Source organism: Myotis lucifugus, unplaced genomic scaffold (genome assembly GCF_000147115.1).
Source record: "Myotis lucifugus unplaced genomic scaffold, Myoluc2.0 scaffold_89, whole genome shotgun sequence".
NCBI classification, from domain to species: Eukaryota; Metazoa; Chordata; class Mammalia; order Chiroptera; family Vespertilionidae; genus Myotis; species Myotis lucifugus.
Genome location: NW_005871137.1, coordinates 2,389,019 through 2,415,193, shown reverse-complemented (window position 1 = coordinate 2,415,193; position 26,175 = coordinate 2,389,019). Strand labels below are relative to the sequence as shown.

The following is a 26,175-nucleotide window of genomic DNA, read 5'->3' as shown; positions in this document are numbered from 1 at the left end:
ATCTTAAAAGTCATATCTCTTCTTTGATGCATGGGAAAAATCTAATGGGAGTAAAAATCCAAATTCAACAAATTCTTGAATGAGTGTGAAGTACATTCTACTTTCTGCACAATAGAGCCCCCATGGAATGGCATTAATTATAGATTGCTTTTCATTTTTAATGCTGAATGTTATTTTTTAGGTATTAGTCTTCATAATCAGATCTTTGTCAGTGTATTGTTAAAGCAGGGGAGAGCTTTCCTTATTGTTTTTCTTCAATTCTGCGCTGTCATTGGAAACTGTTTTCAATAATGGCTGCTGTTATTACTTTCTTGATTGTTCATATGTTCCCTGTTGTTGCCAATGATTAAAAAAAAAAAAGCTGCCTGGTCACTTGGAAACTAGCTCAATACAGATTTTGCTTCCCATTCTACAATATGTTCATTTTTGTTAATAGAATTTTAGTAGTATAACTATCTAATGGAAGCCATTCCTCATTAAGGAGGTTGCTTTTGTTTTCTCCTTAGTACTTTGTTGCCATTCTGGTGACTGATGCTTTTTGAGAGAGAAATTATAAAACTCTGATGTCACGCCCCAGAAGAGACTTTCCAATTTTAGCATCTGTCCCCTTGGCACATTTCCTGGTGTTGACAGTTGGGTAAAAGACACCCCTGGGTTTTATAAAGTCCTCCTGCTACAGATGGTAGGATTTTGCTTTTAAACAGGCAGCTTTAGCCTTGACTTTAAAAAATCTCTTTTCTATATATTTTTTGGTGAACGTTTTATGTAATCAAAAAATGCTGTTTCTCAAATAAAGCCCAATATAAAATCATTTTACCATGGCACATGATATGAAATCCAGACCACAGGTTTTGTATTGGCAGAATCGATGAGTTCTGGCTCCGCATTCTGCCAGACAGAAAACAATACAAATTGCAAATAAGACCAAGACAAAGCGCGTTAGTCATTTTTTCCTGAGCTTTTGTACTAAGTACCAAATAGCTTCCTGTTTTACTCACTACGCGTAGCTTTCCAGGGAATCTGGGAACTGATATTAATATTGAGAGGATATTTGGTCTGTATCTCTGGGCAGTACTACATCCATACTTTCTGAGAAACTTCGCTTCTAATAACCTTAGTAAATCTTTTTTGAGTAATTACTGTCTTAGTTCAGGTAATTTTTTTTGAGTAATTACTGTTTCTTAGTTCTTATTTTAAGTGTTTTCACATATTATTAAACCTCTCATTACCTTATGAGGAAGGCACTCTCATCGCATTTTACAGATGATGAACCCGATTGTCAGAGAGGTTAAGGAACCTCTGCAGAGCCACACAGCTAGCTAATGGTGCATCTGGGATATGAACTCTTTCAGTATGATTTCAGGCCATTATAATGTACTGTTTGATTATCTCCAGGATATATTACAAAGCCATTTGGTGCCACATTTCCCTGACATATTGAATTTAAACTACCTTACAGAGAAAAAAAAATATTTTGTCTAGTTTTGCTATATGATTTTCCAGTTATATTTTAATGAAAGTTTTTCTCCTCTTTAGTCCTTAGTTTTGTTTGTTTGTTTGTTTTGGGTAAAATGTTTCCTTAAATGGGTGACAAAAAACATTTGCATTAATATTATCAAAATTGAATTGTTTTATTGATATTGGGACATGGTCACGTCTTTCAGATCTTCTGCTTGTAGCCAGACTTGAATGAAAATTTGAGTTAAAAAAAAAAATCCAATATGTCTATGGACAATTTTAGCTGAAAATAGAACTTAAAAGTATTGACTTGAGGTTTAAGATGACAGGTGAAACATATGAGTTTGGCTTCCCTCCATCCCCAAATTTCATCGAAATGACAGAAAAAAAAATATATGTGCAAAGAAATGAGTTTATAAGAATCCTTGGAAGCAGGAAAGGGTACAATCAGTAGATAAGACATTTTGCTGAATTTTCAGAATGTGTTAAACCATTAAAATGCACTGAGGGAGGTATCAGAGCAGAGAAATTTGAAACACAAAAATTGAACCTGAAATTTGCTTCAGAGCAAATTGATGTCACCCTTTATGGAAGGAACCAAAAAAATTCTTCCCCTTAGAGAAGGCGCTATGCAGGGATACTTGGAGACAGCCTGGTAGAGTTGGCCCACTTGGACTTCTCTGCCCCTCTGCCAGCTTCCATGTTCACAACCCCCGGAGCCTGGGAGGACAATAGTTTAGCAGAGGCGAGAGTTCGCTGGTGTGGGGCTGGGGGAAGGTGATGTCAGTGTGGACTGAGAGATGAGCAAAATAAAGGGCACTAAGGCTTCAGGACTTCACATTCCTAAATCTGAGGCACATTTTCTGCTTGAAAGGGGCTCTTAGGTTGCTTTATAAAACCCAGCTCCATGACGCTTAAAATGACAAAGGTCACTTAGGGAGACGAAGTAAAAGGGCAGGCAGAGATATACCAGACTACAGGAACTAAATGATTTTTGAAAAATCAGGTTAATATGTAACTTAGAGACTAATGCAGTAAATAAAAAACAATTTTTAAAATGAGCAATCTGCTGAAAGCTTGTGCTGAAATATTTTAGTCATTAGAAGAGACTCAAAAGCAAACAAATTAATTTTTAAAAGTTATGTAAATACATTGGTAATTTAGCAAATCTACAATGATTCCATATTTCTGTCAAAGGTAATATATCAACAAGAACAAAATAGAAGTAGGATGTAATTCAAAAGATTAATTTGCTTTATTAGATATATTGTACCATGACTGCTGTACTGAGAATAACTTTTTAAAGATTTACTAGAGGCCTGATGAACGGAATTCGTGCAAGAGTAGGCCTTCCTTCCCCCGGCTGCTGACACCGGCTTCCCTCTGGCACCCGGGACCCGGGCTTCCCTCTGGCCGCCAGCAGGCACCTGGGACCCGGGCTTCCCTCGCAGCCCTGGCTTTGTCTGGAAGGACTTCTGGTCTAATTAGCATATTATGCTTTTATTATAGATACGATATTTGCAAATGTTAAATATACATAAATGTACATGGTTATACATACATTTTATCCATGGATAATATCCCAAAATAGTTCAAAATTCATGCTCATATTGGTCACATTATTTATAATAAAACTTTCTTTTGTAATTGCATTCTTAATACACTTTAAAACCCTACAAGACAGATTTTATGCAGTGCATATCCAAAGTATTAAATATATCTGCTGGGCCTTCCATAAATATTAGTTGATTTCTGATCCAGATTTGGGTGAGGTGGGGGGAGAATGCTGAGAGAGCTTTTTTAATGTAGGAGGTAACCTTTGAGCCAGTGAAATTTTCCTGTGTTTTCTAGCTTTACCCTGTTCAGGCAGAAAACTGAAAATTTGGGGTCTACCTTTAGTTGAGATCTCCTATTCTTCACCTTGCTTCCCATCTTGGATTTTTCTTCTGATTGACCTTCTTATTTTAGAACCTGTCAGCCCTTGCTTTCTGATTACTGTACAGTCATTTAAAGCTTTTGTTTTGACACTTTACTATATTATAATTCTGATTAACTCGGGCAAAGTGACTCAGAAGAAAGCTCAGGGATAGTTCTTGCAGATTTCAGTGTTAACAGTTTTGGGCCTTAATATAATTAATTAAACTTTTTATTTTGGGATAATTGTTTATTCACATCCACTTTTGAGGGAAAATAGAGATTCCCTGTACTCTTTACCTCATTTCCCCTAATGGTAACCTTTTTGCAAAATTTCATACAGTTCAATATCACAACCAGGGTCCTGACAGTCAAGACAGAATATTTCCATCGCTACATGGATTGCTTAAGCTGCTCTTATACAGGCATACCTACTTCCCCTTCTTGCTCAGCCTTTCCTCAACACTTGTCAACTACTCATCTGTTCTCTAATTCTGTCATTTCAAGAATATCACATAAATTGAATCCTACAGTATGTGACATTTGGGAATTTTTTTCCCACTCAGCATAGTTCTGGATATTTATTCAGATTGTTGCATGTATCAATAGCTCATTCTTGTCTGTAGGTATGGCTCAGTGGTTGAGCGTTGACCTAAGAACCAGGAGGTCAGGGTTTGATTCCCAGTCAGGATACATGTCCAGATTGCGGCCCATCAGTGATTCTTTCTCATCATTGATGTTTCTATCCTTTCCGAAATCAATAAAAATATTTTAAAAACACACTATTATTTTTATGTGTTTTTTTAAAATATATTTTTATTGATTTCAGAGAGTAAGGAAGAGGGAGAGACAGAAACATCAATGATGTACACAATTTTTATCTCAACCATTCCTATAAGTTCTCATTGTGGTTTTAATCTGAATTTCTCTAATAACTAATGATAAGTTATTATCTTGCGCTTATTTGCCATTTGTATATTTTCAGTGAAATATATATTAATTTCTTCTACCTATGATCTAATTGTATTTTTTTAATTGTTGAGTTTTGAAAGTTCTTTATATATTCTAGACAGTCTTTTGTTAGATTAGATATGTGGTTTTCAGATATTCTCATTCAGTCTGTAGCTCATCTTTTTTTATCCTTTTTACAGAGTCTTTTGTAAAGCAAAAGTTTTTAGTTTTGATAAGGCTTAATTTATCAACTTTTTGAATTTGTGCTCTTGGTGTAAAAGATAAGAAGTCTCCTAACCCTAGGTCCCAAAGAATTTCTACTCTTTTCTAACAGCTTTTTAGTTTTACTTTTACATTTAAGCCTGTGAACAATTTTGAGTTATTTTTTATAAGATGTTAGACTTAGGTCAAGATTAATTTTTTTCTCTGTGCCAATAGATGTCAAATGGCTCTAACACCATTTGTTGAAAGGGCCATCCTTGCTCCATAGAATTGCTTTTGTACCTTCATCAAAAATAAGTTAAGCATACTTGTGTGGATCTATTTCTGCATTCTCTGTTCTGTTCCATTGATCTATGTGTCTATTCCTTTGACAATACCACTCTTGTTACTATAGCTATATAATAAGTCTTGAAATCAGGTAGACATATTCTTCCACCTTATTTAGTTATTCTTATTTCTTATATGTGAATTATACAATAATATTGTCTACATCTATAAACAATCTTGTTTGGATTTTTATATGGATTTCTTTAAACCTATATATCAATATGGGGGAGAATTGGCATCTTTACTATTTTAAGTCTTCCAATCAAGGAACAATGTATGTCTTTATATATTTTTTATTTGATTTGATTTCTTTCACCAACATTTTGTCATTTCCAGCATAGAAATTTGATATATGTTTTGTTAGGTTTACTCCTAACTATTTATTTTTTAGTGGTTGCAAATGGTGCTAGTATATAGAAATAAAATTGGTATTTAATATATATATTCTGTCTTGTTATATACTGAAAGATTGTGTTCCCCCCAAATTCATATGTTGAAACCTAATCCCCAATATGATGGTATTTGGAGCTGGAGCCTTTGCAAGGTGATGAGGTAATGAAGGTGGAGTTCTCATGAATTGGATTAGTGCCGTTATAAAAGAGACCCCAGAGAGCTTCCTTGCTTTCTGCCATGTGAGGACACAGCAAAAAAATATTTATAAATGAATTCAGGAAGCAGGTTCTCACCATACAATGAATTTGCTGGTGCCTTAATCTTGGACTTCCCAGCTTCCAGAATTATGAGAAATACATTCCTGTTTGTTTATGAGCCACCCGGTCTCTGGTAATTCTGGTTTAGCAGCCTGAATGGACTTAGACATACCTGTAACCTTGCTGAACTTACTTATTAGTGATAGAGGGGTTTTATTTAAAAAAATTTTTTTTGAAAATTTCTACCTATTTTTCAAATGTTTTTAGTATGAATGGGTGTTGAATTTAATCAAATGCTTTTTCTGCATCAATTGATATGATACAGTGATTTTTCTCTTTAGTTAATATGGTAGATTATATTGATTGATTTTTGAATATTGAACCAGCCTTCCATACTTAGAATAAACCTCACTTGGTCATGGATTAGAATTCTTTTCATATGCTGCTGAATTCTATTTGCTTACATTGTTCGAGATTTTGATATCTGTATTTCTGGGGGATACTGATGTGTAATTTTCCTTTTTGTACTGTTTTTGTTTTGGTATTGGATTCATTCTAGCTTTATAAAATGAATTTTGGAGTCTTTTCTTCATTTCTAACTTTTTAAAAGGATTATGTACAATTGGTGTTAATTCTTCTTTAAGTGTTTGGTAGAATTTTCCATTGAAACCAGCCAGAAGATTTCCATTGAGAAGTTTGTAATGAGAAATTCAATTTCTTTATGCTATCAGGCTATTCAAATATTTTTATGCTCTATTTCATTTGTGTTTGTTAAAGGAATTAGTCCATTTTATTGATGTTGTCAAACTTTTGTAGAGTTGTTCATAGTATTCCCTGATTAATCTTCTGATGTCTACAGAGTCTGTAATGACACTGATAATTTGTCTATTTATTTGTTAGACTTTTGCTAAAGGTTGGTCAGTTTTATTGATCATGTCACACAACCAACTATTTGTAACACTGATTTTTTTAAAGTTGTTTTTCTGTTTTCAATTTCATTGGTTTATGCTCTTATTTTCTTCTTTCTGCTTACTGCAGGCTTATTTTGCTTTCTCCCCACTCTCCCTAAATTCTTGAGGTAGGGCTTTAGATTGTTCATTTGAAACCTTTCCTTTTTTTTCTAATATATACATTTAGTGAAATAAATTTCCTTCTCAGCATTGCTTTAGCTGTACTGTACTAACTTAAATATGTTAAAATTTTATTTTCATGCAATTCATTGTACTATTTGATTTCCTTTGAGTCATTCTCCTTGACCTGTGGATTATTGATAAATGTGCTGTTTGATTTCCTAGTTTCTGGAGAGTTTCCTATTATCTTTTTGAGACTGACTTCTGCTTTGCTTCTATTGTGCTCAGTGAAAACACATTGCTTGATTTCAAATCTCTTAAATTTGATGAGGTTTGTTTTATGGCCCAGGATATGGTCTGATGATGATTGGTGGAATATTTTGCAAATGTTGATTAGATCCTGTTGGTTGATAGTATTTCTAGTTCTATATCCTTTCTAGTTTTCTGTAATTAGTCTATCAATTTTCAAATGAGGTGTTTTGGTCTCCAACTATAGTTACTGATTTATGCATTTCTCCTTTCATTTCTCTAAGATTTTGATTCACCTACTTTTTATCTATGCGTTTTGTTACATACACATTTAGGATTGTTATTACTTCTTATTTAATGTCCTCATTTGTCCCTGGTTATTTTATTTCAGTTATAGTGTTTTTACTTCTAAAATTTCCATTTTGTTCATTTTATATCTTTTACTTTGCGGAGACCATAGTTTTTATTTGTTTCAAGCATACTTATAATTGTAGGATGATGTGTCTGCTTTAAATTCTTTATCAGATTAGTCTAATATTTTTTGTCATCTCAGTTTTGGTATATATTGGTTATCTTTGATTACTCAGTTTGATATTTTTTTAAATCTTGGAATGACTAGTGCACATTTTGAGACTCTGGACTTTGTCTAACTTCTCATTTAGCTGGCTTCCTCTAACACTGCTTGGGTGCAGTGAAAGAGAGGTAGGAGTGGGAGTCTGGTTCCCACTTAGCCTCCTTGACTTTGGAGTCTCCTCCTTCCTGCTAGGCAGGGCTGGGAATTCTGTCCCCCTAGTAGGCCACCACTGATACTGCTCCCTACATGGCCTACACTGAGTCAATGGGTGGAAGGGAGTGGCATGGTTACTGAAGAAAGTCCTGTCTCTTTGTCCTCTGACACTGTCACAGGAGTGAGGAGGGCACCCTGTTACTTCCCATTGGGAGGGAAGTCCAAACTTCTCACATGGTCTTCATTGACGGGGGGGGGGGTGGTGCTGGGTAGCCCCTACTCACTCTTCTCTGAGACCACTCTGGTGGAGAGTTGGAGTACCCCAGGTGAAGGTGAAGTGCCCACTTGACATTTGTCGATGTGCCTGGGGTAGAACCAAATGTTTTCTATTGTGTTTGATTAGAGCAGAGTGATCATTGTTTAAGTTTTCTATACTTCTGTTCTGCCCTTTGTCTTTTTCTTTGGCAAGGAGAACAGGCTTTTCATGGGACGTTTTTGGATCTTTGTCTGTTGGCATTTCTTGGTTGCCAGTTTTTTTGCTTCAAGTCTGGGAAATAAGAGGCCAAAAGGAAACCCAGTAAATTCATTGCCATATCTTTCCCCAGTGACTGAGATCCCCTGTCATATTGGCCTTTTTTATTTTTCTGCTTTCAATTTTCTATGTTTGTTTTATATATAACATTCAGAGTTTTTAGTTACATTTAACTGGAGGAACAAGGGTAAGTATATCTACTCTTTCTTACCAGAAGACAAAGTCGCTTTGGACTTTATTTTATATAAAAAATTAAATATAATCTATTAACAGGTTATCTCCCAGAGAAATTTGTGACATTTTGATTTTTAGACATACCAGTATGTGTGCTAAAATAATAAAGACGTAATAATATCATTCCCATGATTGTTACTGTAATAAAGATACATACTCACATATAAGATAGATGTGATATATATTTGAAATGTATTTAATTTGGAGAAAAAAATCACAGTGAGCACAAGAAAGTTCATAAAGGCTCCTAAAGCTACATAGGAAATTAATAGGCCTTTAAGTCTTTTCTTGATATTTTCTTGCAGCAATTCCCTACAAAATCATTTATGAAATGCATTCTCTAAGTTATCACACCACAATGAAAGGGACAATGTTTTCATCTAAATAAGCAGAACAGCATGTTGCTCGGATCTGAGCAATAAAATCTAGTCTTCCTGATGCAAATGACAGTATAGACTTCTAACAGGGAAACTACTTCCTGCTGTTTCTATTGAAAGAATATGGAAGCCCAGGTCATGACTTTTGTACAATAGGTGGTGCATACTGCACTTACAGTACGTTTTCATTTCATAAACCTTTCATGTGTTAGAGATATAAATGTATCTTTTAAATAAAACATATAAAAAACATAAATATGTTGGCATTTTAGAGTATGATATATCACCTTGACTGTCCCTTTTATTTTTATTATTACTATTATTTTTAAACTAGAGGCCTGGTGCATGAAAATTCATGCACTCGGGTGGGGGGGGGTCCCTCAGCCTGGCCTGTGCCCTCTCACAATCTGGGACCCCTCTGGGGATGTCCACCGGCTGGCTTAGGCCCGCTCCCTGGGGGATCGGACATAAGCCATTAGTTGGGCATTCTTAGCACTGCTGTGGAGAGGTTCCCACCACCACTGCTGTGCTGGCCAGCCATGAGTCGTCTGGAAGCACACTGACCACCAGGAGGCAGCTCCTGCATTGAGCATCTGCCTTTTAGTGGTCAGTGTGCATCATAGCGACTGGTCGTTCCCGGTCGTTCCGCTGTTAGGGTCAATTTGCATATTACTCTTTTATTATATAGGATAGGGAGCTTTGTATTTATTTAACTTTTATTGATTGTAGAAAGGGAGGGAGGGAGGGAGAGGGAGAGAGAGAGAGAGAGAGAGAGAGAAACATGTAGAAAGAAACATCAATTTGTTGCCTCCCATACACACCCCACCTGGGGGCCAAACCTGCAACCTGGCATGTGCCCTGCCCAGGAACTGATCCAGCGAACTTTCAGTGCACTGGAAGATGCTCTACCAAGTGAGCCACACTGGCCAGGGCAGTTGACTGTCCTTTTTAAAAACGAAAAGAAATTACATGTGGTTCTTTGTTACAGGCTATTTTTTTCTTTCAAATTGTTGTGGAGAATGTTATTGTCTAGAGAGAGCAAGTGAGGGAGCAATTCTATGTGATATTTCTAAGATGCCTTGTGCCCTTTGTCCCATGCCTTCAAACCAAACCCATCCAATGGTAAGATCTAGTTTAGAATAAATGTGAGTAAACTGAAAATTATCAGTCATACAGTGATCAACAAGTTGTTTAGAAGTCTATAGTGGAAGTGCCTGGCTAGCTCAGTCGGTAGAGCATGAGACTCTTAGAAGTCTATAGTTTCTTCATTCAGATATATTAGGAAATTTGACTAGGTAATAGCTTACACGCTCAAGAAGCAGTAATAAAATCCAGATTTTTCTTTTATTTTAGCTAAAACTGTCAGGGAGAAGACTGATAGACATACTAGGAAACATAAATTGTTTCATGTGATCTCAGGAGATTAGACATTTGGTAAATGTACTACAGTTATGGATATGGTAACAATTATCTGTCAACTACTTGACTTTTCCTCAGCATGATGGTGATAAATGAAGTGGCTTGCAAAGCACTTTGCAAAATTCAGCTGACTAGACTCATTGCAATATAGAACTTTTAATATTTTCATTATTTGATACTAGAGGCCTGGTGCCTGAATTCGTGCATGGGTGGGGACTCTCGGCCTGGTCGGGGCCAATCAGGGTCATCTTGCTCAGTCCCGATGCCGGCCTGCCAGCTGGGGAGGGACCGCGGGAGGGCTCGAGGGCATGTTTGGCCCTCTAGCCCAGTCCTAATCTGCCAGACCCCAGCAGCAAGCTAACCTATTGGTTAGAGCGTCTGCCCCCTGGTAGTCAATGCATGTCATAGCAACTGGTCAAGTGGTTGACACTTAGCATATTACAATTTTATTATATAGGACTAGAGGCCTCGTGCAAGAAACTCATGCACGGGGTGGGGAGGCGCCCTCAGTCTGGGTGCCCTCTCACAGTCCAGGACCCCCGGGGATCTGGCCTAAGCTGGAACTCAGATATCCCATCTCGCAGTCTGGGGATCTCGCAGTTCAGGACCCTTTGCTCCTTACTGTCCGCCTGCCACGGAGGCAGGAGAGGCTCATGCCACCTCCGCTGCACTCGCCAGCCATGAACCTGGCTTCTGGCTGAGCGGGGGGTGGGGAGGGAGTGTGGCTCAACCAGAAGCCGAGCTTGCTGCTTCTTAGACCTGGCCCCACTCCCTGCCCACTGTTGGGTGTGTGATCTGGGGCCAGGTCGATGGGGGAAAGGCTGTGGGAGGTTGAGGCACCAAGGTCGCACCCCGTCCAGCCTCTGTGGAGGCTCCAGGACCACGCTGTCCCCTGCCACGCCACCTTCGTGGAAGGCGTGGTGTCAGGACTGGGTCCAGGCCTGCACCACTGCCTCTGCAACTGCCTCTGAAGAAGGGGCAGCGCTGGGCCTGGGACCAGGCCTACACCATGGCCTCTCCTGCCACCTCTGTGGAAGGGGCGACCCCGGACCAGGACTGGGCCCACACTGTGGCCTCTCCCACTGCCTCTGCGGAAGGGGGGAGGGGGTGCTGGGACCTCCATGGCTGGCCCTGCCCCTGCCCACTGGTCGTTCCAGAAGGTCGTCTGGACCAGAAGGTTGTTGTGCTGTCCAGTCTAATTAGCATATTACCCTTTTATTATTATAGACTAGAGGCCCGGTGCACAAAAATTTGTGCACTCAGGGGGAGGGGTCCCTCAGCCCGGCCTATGCCCTCTTGCAGTCTGGGACCCCTCGGAGGATGTCCACCTGCTGGCTTAGGCCCGCTCCCTGGGGAATCGGGCCCAAGCTGGCAGTCAGACATCCCTCTGGCAGCCCAGCAGTCCTCGGGGAATGTCCACTTACCAGTAGGGTGCAGACCTAAGCTGCAGTCGGACATCCTTAGCACTGCTGAGGAGGCGGGAGAGGCTCCCGCCACCACCGCTGTGCTGGCAGCCATCAGCCTGGCTTGTGGCTGGGCAGAGCTCCCACTGTGGGAGCGCACTGACCACCAGGGGACAGCTCCTGCATTGAGCATCTGCCCCTGCTGGTCAGTGTGTGTCATAGTGACCAGTCATTCCCAGTCGTTCTGCTGTTAGGGTCAATTTGCATATTACCCTTTTATTATATAGGATAGAGGACTGGTGCATGTGTGGGGGCCAGCTGGTTTGCCCTGAAAGGTGTCCCGGATCAGGGTGGGGGTCCTGCTGGGGTGCCTGGCCAGCCTGGGTGAGGGGTTGATGGCTGTTTGCAGGCTTGTCAATCCCCCCAGTGGGGACCCTCACCCTATGGAGGTTTGGCCAGCCTGGGTGAGGGGCTGATGGCTGTTTTCAGGCTGGCCACACCCCCTTTAGGGTGGGGGGTCCCCACTGGGGTGCCTGGTTAGTCTGGGTGAGGGGCTGAGAGCCGTTTTCAGGCTGGCCAAGTCCCCCGGCGATGGAAGCTCCCAGCCTCTCCTTTTTTTCTTTTTTCTTTTTTATTCTGGGATTTATTTACCTTCTATAATTGAAACTTTTTAGCCTTGAGAGGAGCTCAGAGCCGGCCAGGGCGGGCGGGAGGGAAGCTTGGCTTCCTCCATCGCCAGGGGCAACCTAAGCCTCCTGCTTGCTCCAGCTCCGTGGCCACGGCTGGCTGAAAGCAGGTATCTGGGGTTTATTTACCTTCTATAATTGAAACTTTGTTGCTTTGAGTGGAGCTCAGAGCCAGCCGTGGCAGGCGGGAAGCTTGGCTTCCTCCATCATCGGAGCAACCAAGCCTCCTGCTTGCTCCACCTCTGTGGCTGCCAGCTGCCATCTTGGTTGGGTTAATTTGCATATAGTTACTCTGATTGGCTGGTGGGCGTGGCTTAAGGCGTAGCAAAGGTATGGTCAATTTGCATGTTTGTCTTTTATTAGTGTAGATTAGCAGGGACCATTCCCATTTCATTTTTAAAAGTTACCAGATGTGTACATAAACAGGATTGCTGCTTTTATTTTTGGTTGGCGGGTGACTGAATCTCCCAACATCTCCTTTTTTTCTTTTCTTTTTTTTTATTCTGGGATTTATTTACCTTCTATGGCTGTCACTGGAGCTGAGAGCGGCTTTAGCTCTGAGGCTCAGCTCCAGCTCTGAGGCCTCCGCTGCTGAAAGCAGGTATCTGGGTTTTGTTTAGCTTCTATAATTGAAACACTGTTTCAGCTCCAGCTCCAAGGCCGGCCAGCTGAAAGCAGGTTTCTGGGGATTGTTTAGCTTCTATAATTGCAACACAGTTGCTTAGAGTGCAGCTCAGAGGCCGGCAGCGGCAGGCGGGGAACCTTGGCTTCCTCCTTCACTGGAGCAAGCAAGCCTCCTGTTCGCTTCAGCTGCCTGGCTGCTGGCCGCCATCTTGGTTGGCAGTTAATAATTTGCATATCGCCCTGATTAGCCAATGGGAAGTGTGTCGGAGGTACGGTTAATTACCATGTTTGTCTATTATTAGATAGGACAATTATGTTTAAGTAATTAATCAGGTAATTAATTAGCAAAGTCTTCATGTTAGCTTCAATATCTATAGGGTTTGGTCATAAGCTTTGCTAATTCATTATAGTATTTTAGTAATAATTATTGATAATATAACTAAAATATCAATACTGAACAAACTTTTGGGTAAGACATGGAACTTTTACAAATTTAATGTTTTGTTGCTACTTAATACAGTGGTAACTTGTTCTAAACTGATTAGAATTCTTTACATATGACTTTCCATAAATTCTTATCTTGAAATTATACCAATTATTGGAATAGGTTCTGAATTGTGGTATAATCCCTTTATTTCATATCAGCCTTAGATAAACAAATGGACAAGCACATAAACAATAACAACTAAAACACTAGTTGACCAATTTATCTTCAATCTCATAGCTGCTTGTGCCTCTTATACATCTTTATCATAAGATAGAACTAAAGACATGGCTTTGATTTACCCTTGCAGATTTGTTATTAACAGGAGGCTTTTGCTAGCTTCCCCTTCATCACAGTTCTTTTATTTATAGATCATGGATAGAATGAAAAAGAGTGTAAGTTGTGTATCAAGAGTGATAACTGGAATCATAATTGCATATATTTTCTAGTCAGAAATAACTGTTTTTCAGTTTTTACTTCAGTGATAAGGAATTATTTTTCATCAAACAAATTTTGAAAATCTGTATTTGGGACTTGGCAAATTGAAATTTGCATATATGATCATTACTAGAGGCCTGATGCATGAAATTCGTGCAAGAATAGGCCTTCCTTCCCCCAGCTGCCAGCACCAGCTTCCCTCTGGCATCCGGGACTGGGGCTTCCCTCACAGCCCCGGCTTCTTCTGGAAGGTCATCTGGTCTAATTAGCATATTATACTTTTATTAATGTAGATAATGGCTAAAAACTTCATTATTTGGATGGATATTCATTTTTCTAATTTTTTAAGATAAAAGTTTAGCCTATTGACATTCAACCTTTTAGATATATGCTATAAATTTCCCTCTAAGGTACAAACTTCCTTCTAAGAAAAGCTATAACTCCATCTCACAAATTTGGATAATACAGTTTTCATTAAATATAAAAATATTTCCTAATTACCATTTTTAAGTTAGGGTATTTAAAACTTTATTTTATAATTTTCCCAAATATGTGGCATTTCAATTTAAGCTTTATTATTAATATTTTCCTTGATTGTTTTTCAGGCAAAGAACGTTTTAGTGTACTCAAATTGAGATTGCTTTAACTGAAAACATGTCTCTACTTTTCTTCATGTTTTTTATATCCTTCTATAAAGCTTCATACTTTTTTTGTATCTTCCACATTCCTTCTTATATTTATTCATATGGATTTTGTAGTTTATGTGGTAGTTTGTGTTGTTATTATGAATAAATTTGTTTTTTCCAATCACATTTCCTAATTGGTTATTGCAAGGAAAAATTGCTGATTTTTGTTGTAATATTTTTATAATGATAATAGTACACTTTAAAAGCAAAGCAATCTCAATTTGAGTACACCAAGATGTTTTTTCTGTATTCCAAAATATTTTTTATTCTGCACTCAAGATAGCATCAAGGCATTTCACTTGTATGGATCCTTATAAGAAGGAATTAATTGAAACACAAAACCTACATTTCTTTAAATGAGTACAAAGTAATTTTAATAGATGTCGAAGGTTGACACGCCCCTGCCTCCAAATTCATATGTTGAAGTCCTAATTAACCCACAACACCTCAGAACATGACTGTCTTTAAAGGGGTAAGTTAAAAATTAGATCATGGATGGACCCTGCTGCTCCATGACTGATGTCATAAAAAGAGGAAATAGGGCATGCAGACATAGGAGGGAGATCATGTGAGGCCAATAAAAGAAAATATACCAGTTATTTTCCTAAGAGAGCAATCTTATTTGTTTGGTATTGTTATTGACCTCAGATGATGACCCTAAATGCTCTCTTACTGGACACAAATTTTGTCTAATGAATTATAATGTAATGACCATGTGTTTTTGTTGTTTTTTTTTAGCAAGCCCTTTTGAACTATTGAAATATTTCTGTCATGGACTGCTAAAACTATAATTATGAGGTCAAAGGACAACAATATGACCATCTCCCTGTTGGTTTCAATGCAGGTTTAATCAATTATACTCCTCCATAAATGAATTGTTGTAATGTTGATTAATAGCAGCATAAAGCCATTTTGAAACAACCTGGCATGGTGCTGATTAAAATTGGGCTGATATGACAAAGCAATCTGCAGATGGCTGTTGCTTGTGCTGGGTCTGGAGATGCCCAGGAAAGGTCAAGCTGTGAACCAAGGCCGGCTACTGCTAGTGCTGAGCCTGGGGCCACTTAGTAACAGGTATAGGGCAGATGCCATTTGTCTGAGAGATTTTTGATAAAGTCCGAATCATAAGCCAAGACAGACCATTTGAATGGAAAGCCACTGGAAACAGCTGGGGTGGGCTTGCAACTTGGTTGGTGCTGTGTCTCAGGGAATCATTTGGTTTTCTGCTTCGATTTCATCAGTAGTTACTGGCCTAGAAAAATACAACCTTCTAAAACTCAATCAAGAAGAATCAGAAAACCTGAATAGGCTGAGCACTACTGATGAAGTTGAAGCAGTAACAACAACAACAACAACAACAACAAACAAAAGCCCTGGTCTGGACAGATTCACAGGGGAGTTTTAACAAATATTCAAAGAAGAACTAACACCTTAACTCCTCAAGCTATTCCAAAAAATTCAAGAGGAAGGAACACTTCCTATGAGGCCAGCATCACCCTAATTCTTCTGTGTTTCAAATATACTATTGTCCTTCCATACCATTTGCCCCAAAAGATGTCACTTTAAGGACATTTCTTTTCACTTTTATTCTGATGGTCTGTAGCATTTTTACATTATAGTTCCTAGATTTTATATTTTTTACTTTTTATATAGAATTTATATTTTATATAGGCAGGTTTATATTTTTATATAGAATTCATGTTATACTATACCTTCTGTTCATTTTTCACTTTGTATACATACAGTAGGACTTAATACCAGTACCAATGAGAGTTAGCTATCACCTATGTATATAAATAATAATGATGATGATTGTAGCAATTGTCATATATATTAACTTTCCTATATGCAAAGTTCTATCTTAACCACTTTATGTGTTATTTTATTTTTAAAACATCACCATTTTACTTACTTAAGCACTAATATACTCTAGCCTACTAGTAATTATAAGTCCTGCTTGATAATTTAGTGGATATAAAAAAATTCACATTTTTTAATATATTGGAAATCTATATATTAGAATTCTATAAACTGGTGCTATAAGTACTTCTATATTCGTAGTGGCACTTTCATTAAATGTGCTATGTGCTATAAGAGAACAAAGCTCTTTCTTTTCAGTTTACTTTAAAATTTAGGACAAAAGTAATTTGTTAATTTTAATATCCAAGAAACTTATAGTAGTAACAGCGCAAGATATATGTGGGAGGATTTCGACTCTGATTTACTCTGGGGAACTGTATGATCTTGGAAAAATGACACAACATCTCTAGGCCTCTGTATCCTTCCAAGTTAAATAGGTAAAAAGAAAAATAGTGACAGTTACTTCACAGGCCATTAGAAATACATTAATAATGAATTTAAAAGGTACTTCTAAACATCAAAGTATTATATAAGTATTTTCACGGCAAGTGTGGGTTTTTCATAGTGAAATACAACACATTAATAGATGACATTATAAATTAAGACATATTTGAAAGCATCAGAATGTACTTTCTCTCTCTCTCTCTCTCTCTCTCTCTCTCTCTTCTTCCTAGATGAGCAACTAAGGAAAGCTGCTGATTTTGTATTTGTGAGCAGTGGAGAAGTATAATAAGTGAATATTTGGGGAGAAGTTTAGTATTGCGGCAGCTGCTTCAGGCTGTTTCCCTTATCAGAAACAGTGCTTCTACTATCAAAAGTAGGAATAGAGCTTAACATACAATTCTCACTCAACTGAGTAAACTCTTACATTTTCCCCTCCTATATTCTTCTCTATATCTCTCAGATTTAGGAATGTGCACATTTGGCTTATTTTCCCTCTACATGAGGTCTTATTATATAGTGTGAAGAAGAAAAATGATTCAGGTACTTCCCTCTATTTGTAAGCTTAATTTTAATCTTTGATTTTGATGGCATCTTTAGAAATTCTGCCCTTAAAATTAGGGGAATACTGACTGTTTCAATCTAAGTAAGACTAATGTTGCAATCTTATTGAACATTGACTATGTAAGGTTTCTTAATCTCTTGACAATTATTTTCTATGTTTAGGCTGAGTGTTTTGGGTAGAATTTCCTCAGAATTCCAGAACAAGAATTGTTTTTAATGTGGTGAAAATGATACTTGATAAGCAACATTGTTCAGAAATTATACCAATGATGGACTTTCAGAGAAGTGGCAGATTAAATGCAATTCAATGCAAAGTAAAAAGATAAAGCACACAAGGTCTTAATGTAAAAGCTGTTCCTAAACCAGGTACATTTGCATACTAATGTTGGATGTCTCTGGGTGAATTACAGTCTTGAACAAAAGATAGAATGTGGTAAGGGAGAAAGCTTATTTATTAACCTGGAACAAATACTGATCCTCTTTTTGGATTAAATAAAAAACTTAATATACAGGAGGACAGTTTAATTACACGGGAGTCCAATTTAAAGAAATTGGGTGCTTTTCAAGTATTTGTCTTAACAGCTCTTTTTTTTTAGCTTTTCCTTTAAGGGCATTATGCTTAGTGATTTCAAGTTTGCAGCTTCCACTGTTGATTGGACTTCTGGGTTTGCCCTAGAAACCTCTGACAACAGTAAAACAAGTTTCATAAGCAAAAGATTCTAATGGATGATGGAAATTTTCTGGTTTTGCTGACTCATGAACAGATGGTGCTTCTAATCCTTCCATGAAATGCCCTTTTGTAATGTTCATGTCTGTAGCCAACCCAGAGTGCATCTCACAGCTGTAAAGTACAGGTTTATGTGGAATTGAACTGAACCTCAGAACAAACTCACAATGCTGGGTAATGTCAATTCTTAGTACTTTGTACAGTTGAATGGACATCTCAGTCTAGTGTTTGGACTGAGGATTATCTCAGACACACCAGAAGGATGTTGCACTTTTTATATCAGTGTAGTTCTAGAAGCTTACTTATTTGCCCTTTAAGTTGGTTCTTTTTGCAATATAACCAAAAGGCCTTCTTTGTTTGGGTTTTAATTCAATTTAATTTTATTTACAAAATATTTCAAACATATGGGTAAGCAGAAACATTTGTGTACCCATTTTTCAAAATGTAAGAGTTGTTTATATTTGGGAATATTCATTACAGATTTTGTGTTTTAAAAACACAAATCACTAAGATCTAATTAATTTTCTTTTCACTTTTTCCCTCCCCAAGGACATTTTTATTCTGAAATGACATGTATTAATAACTTGCACAGTTTTTATTTTCATACTAGAGGCCTGGTGCATGAAATTCATGCACTTGGTGTGGGGGTGGGGGGTCCCTCAGCTTAGGCTGTGCCCTCTTGTAGTATAGGAGCCCTTAGGGGATGTCCACCTGCTGGTTTAGGCCTGCTCCCCGGGGGATCGGACCTAAGCCATTGGTCACACATCCTTAGTGCTACCGCAGAGGTGGGCGAGGCTGCTGTGGAGGAGGGAGAGGCTCCTGCTCCCACTGCTGTGCTCACCAGCCATGAGCCTGGCTTCTGGCTGAGTGGCGCTCCCCTTGTGGGATTGCACTGACCACCAGGAAGCAGCTTCTGTGTTGAGTGTCTGCCCCCTGGTGGTTAGTGCGCATCATAGCGACCGGTCGTTCCGCTGTTGGGCTGAAACAGGCTCTCTGACATCCCCCGAGGGGTCCCAGATTGCAAGAGGGCGCAGGCCAGGCGAGGGACCCCACCGGTGCAAGATCAGGGCCGGGGAGGGACGTGGGATGTTGGCCAGCTGGGGAGGGACTGTGGGAGGAGTCCAGGGCCTGTCCGGCTTATCTCGCTCAGTCCCAATAGGCCAGACCCCAGCAGCAAGCTAACCTACTGGTCGGAGCATCTGCCCCCTGTGGTCAGTGCATGTCATAGCGACTGGTCCACCAGTTGACCGTCTGCTCCCTGGTGGTCAGTGCACGTCATAGCGAGCAGTTGAGTGGCCTTAGCATATCATTAGCATATTATGCTTTGATTGGTTGAATGGCCAACTGGATGACTGGACGCCTAGCATATTAAGCTTTTATTATATAGGATTTGTATGCATTCATAAAAATGAATGTTGATTTTTCTCTCTTAAAAATATAGGTAAATTATATAATTTTCAATTTGTTTTTATTGTTAACTTTATTGTATGTTTTGAAACCTGAGATTTTACTCATGCATTTAACAGCTCTAAAGTCTTTCATGGTATGGAAAAAAAAATTCTTTCATCAGTATTTTACTGATAGATTGTTTCCAATTATAAGTACGATAAGCCGTTGCTGAACTGAATAGCATTTTAGAAGCTTCTCTCTCTTATTTTTTTTTTTTGCTTTTTAATTGCTTTTGTTACTCAAAAAAGCTTCTTTTTAAATTTTATTTAGCTTTCTGACTCTGTGCTTGTGCCTTCAATATTTTCACAATGATTTTCTGCTCCCCAATAAAGAAAGCACACCTGATCCTGTTATATACACATTTTGCACATGTGGGTCTACCCTAGGTCCTGCTGACATGTTTTTTTCATTTTAGACAACCTCATTAGAACGTTAGGTCTCACAGCACAAACTCAGAAAAGTCGGCCTGGGCACATGCCACATGCAGATTTTGGTGCTTTCCCAACCTTCTTGGTATAAAGGTAACCAATTCTAGTGCCAGGGGTTCAGGACAGCCTTTTTTTGTTAGAGATTGTGTTGCAGGAAAGTCTCTGACAGTATGTCAAATGCTGCACCATGGTGAATGCCTCAAGTCACCGTCCCCAGAGGAGGAAAAGGTAGAAATTTCTTTAGATAAGATAGTGTTTTGCAAGACTAAAGAACTGTTAGAAGAAATGCTGGATGGTAGAGAATGCATAGTGACAGAATTTCTATGTACTGTAACACATTGCCAAATTCCTCTCCGAAGCACTACTTCAGTTCGTACTCTTACCAACTATATTCATGAACTCTATAAAAAAGATATCCTAAATTATACTCAGTGTAATTAGGCTCTTAAATTTTTGGCCAGTCTAGTGACTTAGAACTGTCACTGTCATTATTTTAATTTATATTTTCCTGATTCTAGTCAAATGTAATCTTTTCTCAATATTATTAGTTACTTGATTTCCTATTCAAGTACCTATTATTTATTGATTTGTAGGCATTCTTTGATTATTTTGGATATAAGCTTTTATGATAAATGTGTTCTATAACAATTTTATTTTAGTTGTGGCTTTAAACATTTGTGGAGGAGTTTTTGTTATGTAATAGATTTCATTGGGAATACTTTAAGTTTTTACCACTCATTGTGAATCAGATTATTTCTTTTAATTTCTTGAAATGACTTTATTAAAGCCTGTGACAATTATATAACGTGATTATTTATGATACTTTCATTTTTGAATTTAAGTTTTGTGGTAGGCAGAAAAATGGACTCTCAAAGTTGTCCATGTTATAATCCTCAGAACCTATGAATATGTTACCTTACCTAACAAAAATCTGCTGATGTATAAATTAAAGATTTGAGATGAAGATATTACCCTGGATAATCCAAATGGACCCAGTGTCATCATGAGGATTTATAAGTGAAACATGGAAGTGGGAGGCAGATGAAGAGTTGTAACTAATTGAAATAGAGGCTAGCTGATGTGGCCACAAGCCAAGGAATGTAGGTAATTTATAGAGGCTTGAAAAGTCAAGCAATGTATTCTCCCAAAAGCCCTTAGAATAAACTCAGTCCTCCCAATATCTTGGTGTTATACTTCTGAACTTCAGACGTGTAAGATGAATCTGTGTTGATTTAAGCCACTAAGTTTGTGGTAATTTATTACAGCAAAAATTAGAAATGAATATGTGCCCTGACGAAATTGCTTTGTGAGGCTCTGTTCTATTTCAGTGTGAGGTGGAAGTGTCTTTAATATTATGTATCAAATAGCAAGTGTTTTATCTATTAGAAATGTTTGTTAATTTAGTAACAGTGCTTTTAGGAATAGGGGCATTTGGGAGAGGATCAGTTTTACCAATTGTGTATAAATAATGAACCCTATAGAGTGGGAGAGGATCAGTTTGGGAGAGGATCAGTTTTACCAATTGTGTATAAATAATGAACCCTATAGAGAAATTAAGATTGGCTGAAGATAAGGGAGGCAGTCATTTATAATAAGGGAGTTCTATACTACACATTAGAAGACCGGATAGTCATTTATTTACAAAAGTGCTTCCAGCAAAAGCCAGTTCACCTCTTTGGAACTTGGTTTCCTTTTTTTGTTTGTTTGTTGTTGTTGTTTTTTTTGTTTAACAGAAAAGACATCTCCTATAGCCAGTATCTCCTATATCCAGGAGTTGTTGGTGTATATAAGACAAATAAGGTCTTATATATAAACTGTCAAGTAGTATTCAGAGGAAAATAGTAGGAAGGACTTCACTCTCTAGGCTTACACTAGGGAAAATCGTATCAGAAAGAGAAAATAAATTGGTAATCAAATTGGATAAGATCCTTTCTAAATCTGGCCATTACATGGCTTTGGATATTGACTTGAACATACTGTAAGTAACTTCTACTGCTTATTCAGAGGGCTGGAAGCTTTAAGCTATTTGGCTTAGAGAAAGAATGGGGTGAGTACGGGATGGGGTAGAGTGGGTAGGGGATGGGGGACTGTGTCTTGCAGGTGGTCTGCTGGAAATTTCAGATAATTCTCCATTTTGCTATGAATTATTGGCTCAGGCCAGTTATTTAATTTCTCCAAGCCTTAGTCTCTTCATCTGTAATATGAGCACAATTCCAAGGCTTTGCAGAGCTGTGGTGATGATAAAATAAAGTCACATAATGGAAATACCTGTCCTGTCTCCTGCCCCGTATACTTATATTTGTAACTTTGGAACTCGGATGTCTGATAATCGATTTTGTGAGAATTTTGCCTAGTGATTAAAAACTTAACTGTGTTAGAGTATACCTTTATAATTTGTTTCATATTCTGCTACCAGAATGAATGTAGTCTCTTTCTTGTGGCTAACCTAATAAGGCTTAGAACCTAGTGCAGTTTGGAGAAGAAGGTGGAATCTTTGACTCCCATTAGATTTCCTCTATGTGTCCGTGTGCTTTTGTCCTTTTCAAGTGGTTTCTGACCAACATAAATAGGTGTTCATTTCAGCTATGTATTCTGCAGTTGGTAGTCTGAAGGATCTGAGGTAGTCGTGACCTTCTGTAGCCATGGGTTGCCTATTTTGGGACCCAGAGTGGCATAGACTCTCCTTACAAGAGGAAGAGCTGAAGATTAGGAAGTAGGTGCTCAGCCAACCTCAGGGTCTGCCCAGCTGCTATGGAGAACACCAAGGGGATGAAACACAGAAGGAGAATCAGTTACAGAGAAGAGGGAAGTTAGTATTGTTTGTTTGTTTCTACAAACAAGTGTGGCATGGTAGGAGTTTGCATGGGGTGGAACAAAAGTAGATTTACAGTAGTGAGTACATGAAACAGAGTTTATTCTTGTATAATTATTTATTAATTGTTTTATTATTTTCCATATGAACAACTGTAAGCCTACTTTTGCTCCACACTGTATATTGGGAAACTGTGAGAATCAAACCCCGGCTGTGGCTTTCAGTTTTTAAGTACTGGATTTGGACAAGTGTCTTTTTCTTCTACAGCCTCACTTTCTTTGCCTTAAAGTGAGAACATATGAGTCTGGATAGAAACAAGTGAAAATATTTAGCGTCAAACCCGGGGTATACAAACTAGGTGTTTAACAAAAACCACATTCCTCCTTTCTGTCCCCTCTGTTGTGCAGTTGCTACTGTGAGGAGACATTTTTTTAAAAGAGTGTATAGCCTCTGTCTAATGATTTATAAATTAGGATATAACTGGTGTGCAGGTGTCCCTGCTGAATTATCCAAAGTTATTCAAGTAATGAGCTATTCTCTCTGCCCTTGGTTGTGACATCAATGTTTATTGTCAGCTCACTGGACTTGCTTAAGTATGAAAAATGCTGGAACTATCTCAGTTATAGGCTAGGCTGAAAGAAATGTCAATGTGAAGAGCAATGAAAGTCATTATTTATAATGGAAACCAAGGGGTGAAAACATCTCTGACGATAAAATACCTTTCTCTCTTTTCTGCTTTTGGTTTTTTGGTTTGATCAAGTTATGCTTGTCCAACCTGCAGAATCTCACAGCTGCTCAGTGGCCAACAGAAGCCACGATACAGTCATTTAATGACTGCATAGGCCTTTGTGTACATCACCAACTTTCCCTGCTGTGTCACATTTTACAGCAGAAGCAAAAGTTGAAACTTCATATAGGCTGGCGTTTGCTTGAATAATTAAAATAACAACCATCTTCCTGTTATCCTGATGATTATTTACGCAGAATCTCCTTTCTTCTAATTTACCCTTCATTTTTGAGGATTATTGCAATTGTCTGCACTGGCCTCCATCTACAACGGCCCTCTCTTGGTTCAGTGGGTACACCATAGTCTTATTTAAGGTCTCTGCACATGCTGTTCCCTTTAGCTGGAGTGCGCACTGATGCCCTCGCACCTTCAGACACACACCCACATACACACCTATTTAAATCAGTCTCAGCTCTATTAACATTTGGGTCAGATAAGTCTTTGTTGGGGGAGAGTGCATTGAGGCTGTCCTATGCATTGTAGGATGTTAGCAGCATTCCTGGCCTCTACCCACGGCGCTTACTTGCGGAATCCCTCCCAGTCATAACAACCCAAATGTCTCCAAAGTCAGCCAGATGTCCCATGGGGCAAACTCACCCTCAGTTAAGGATCACTACTTTAGAGCTTACTGCAAATGTTATATCCTTCCTCAGGAAGACTTCTCATCCCCTAAAATAACTTGGTATCTTCCACCCTTTATCTGTTCTCAATCAGGCTATCATATTTGTCTATTAGTTTCCTTTATAGCACTTATCACACAAAAATAACTGTATTAATATTTATTTTTATACTTTGCATTATATGTTTCTGCTAGAATGTAAATTCCATGAAGGAAATGACTTTTCTTGCCTGGTTTTGCACTATAATCCTAGTGCCTAGCACACTGCCTTGCATATAGCTGGCACTCAATATGCATTTGTAAAATTAATGAACTGTGATTTGTGTCTGTTTATTTTATATTATATAAAATGAATATATATTTATTTTAATTTTTAAATATACATTTAAATTAGTGATTCTTTGCAATCATTAGAGTCCTCAGAACGTCTTGTTATTGTCATTGAAATAATCTTTAGCTCTGTGATTCCCAAACCATGTGCCAAGGTGCCCAGTAAACTCACCGAGGTTGTGGAATATTTTAAATACCTTTTCAAGGAAAATACAGTAACATCCCTGCAAACTACTAGATTTAGTTGTTTCAGTTTCAACACTAAATTGTATTCTGTTACTTCTGACGATGTCATATCTTTGTGTAGCTAGGTTTTGACAGTTGCTTTGACACAAAAAGTAACTACTACAAGAAAAATTAACATGGAACTGAAAATGGGGCTGGTGATGATCAAACTGAGAAATGGTGCATTACTAAGCAGGTGCACACATGCCAGTAGTAAGTAACTGTGGTTATTTAAGAATGAAATCAAATACTATTTTGTTTAGTTTTTAAAATGACTACCAAATTGTTTAAGAAACACATTGGTAGGTTGTTTGAACCTAACTGCTCAATGAATAGAACAGTAGATATTTCTTTTGGTTAAGAAACTAATGACAAACTTTACTGAGGCAATAAGGAAGCAATGAAGAGAGAGAGCTTGGAAATCTCTGCATTTAGCCAATTTAATCATGTCCACTCCAGACACTTTCTTTTACAAGACACTAATTTCTAGTTACTTACATGCTCATATTTTAAGAGGTATATCATGCATTTATGACATGCTACATCATGATTTGTAAAAGGATATATAAGAAACTAAAGATTGATATAGGTTGCAGGTTTTATCCTGCCATTATGCTGAAGCTCAATTCTCAGAGAATTTGGGACTGATTTTAGAGCACTTTATAGTTTTCTTAAATAGAAAGAAGAAAATTTATTTAAAATTATCCATTTTCATTTGAATTTTTTGTTTTTGTAGGAGCTATCTGCCTGTTAAAGCTGAAACTAAGCTTTTTTTCAGTATATGTTAGACTTTATTATTGTATCTACCAGATGTTTACTAAACTTGTAAGTTATTAACATCTTGGCTGAACTAAAGGCTTTTATAAGAATTTATTTGGAATTGGTTATAATTATCATTTTCATTAATTAAACTCCAAATCTCTTTGCATTTTCTTTTTCAATAACTTTTGCTAACTTGTGCCATAGATTGCATAAGTACCATTATAATTAAATCAAATTTATTTTAGCTGACAATCCAAATCCTGTTTAACTGCTGAGGCATTCTTTACATTTGTATTGGCCTCTATCTACCAATCCCAACATTCTGTGTTATATGAACTACTGCAGATAGGCATAAAAGGGAAACTTTATGACTCCTGCAACTATTATTAAACTTTGCTCATTAGTATAATTTACTCATTGATAGTTTTAATGCAGACATTTTCAGTAACAAATTCAAGCTTTATAAAAGAACTTTCAATGAGGTGATTATATCTTCAGAAAGAGATTATATCGAAGAAATCAACCAAACAACAAAAACAAGAAAAAACACCCACAAAAGCTCTTTCATGTCCTTCCCTCAGTTCATATCTATGTATTTCACTGCTCTCGCAACACCCTCTTTGAAGTTCCAGATATTGTGCACATATTACACATACTAATTTGTTAAGAATATGTGCTGCTGAGACTTCTTGGAAAGATGAGTAGAATTCATGTTGGTGG

The 26,175-nt window shown here is 37.9% G+C and overlaps 1 protein-coding gene and 1 pseudogene across 2 annotated transcripts in view; one reads left to right on the top strand and one right to left on the bottom strand.

Moving 5' to 3' along the window:
* Positions 1-26,175, top strand: part of KCNJ3 (potassium voltage-gated channel subfamily J member 3) — a 136,333-nt gene that overhangs the window by 47,104 nt on the left and 63,054 nt on the right. The window lies entirely within an intron of this gene.
* LOC106697632 lies at positions 19,723-20,109 on the bottom strand (annotated as a pseudogene).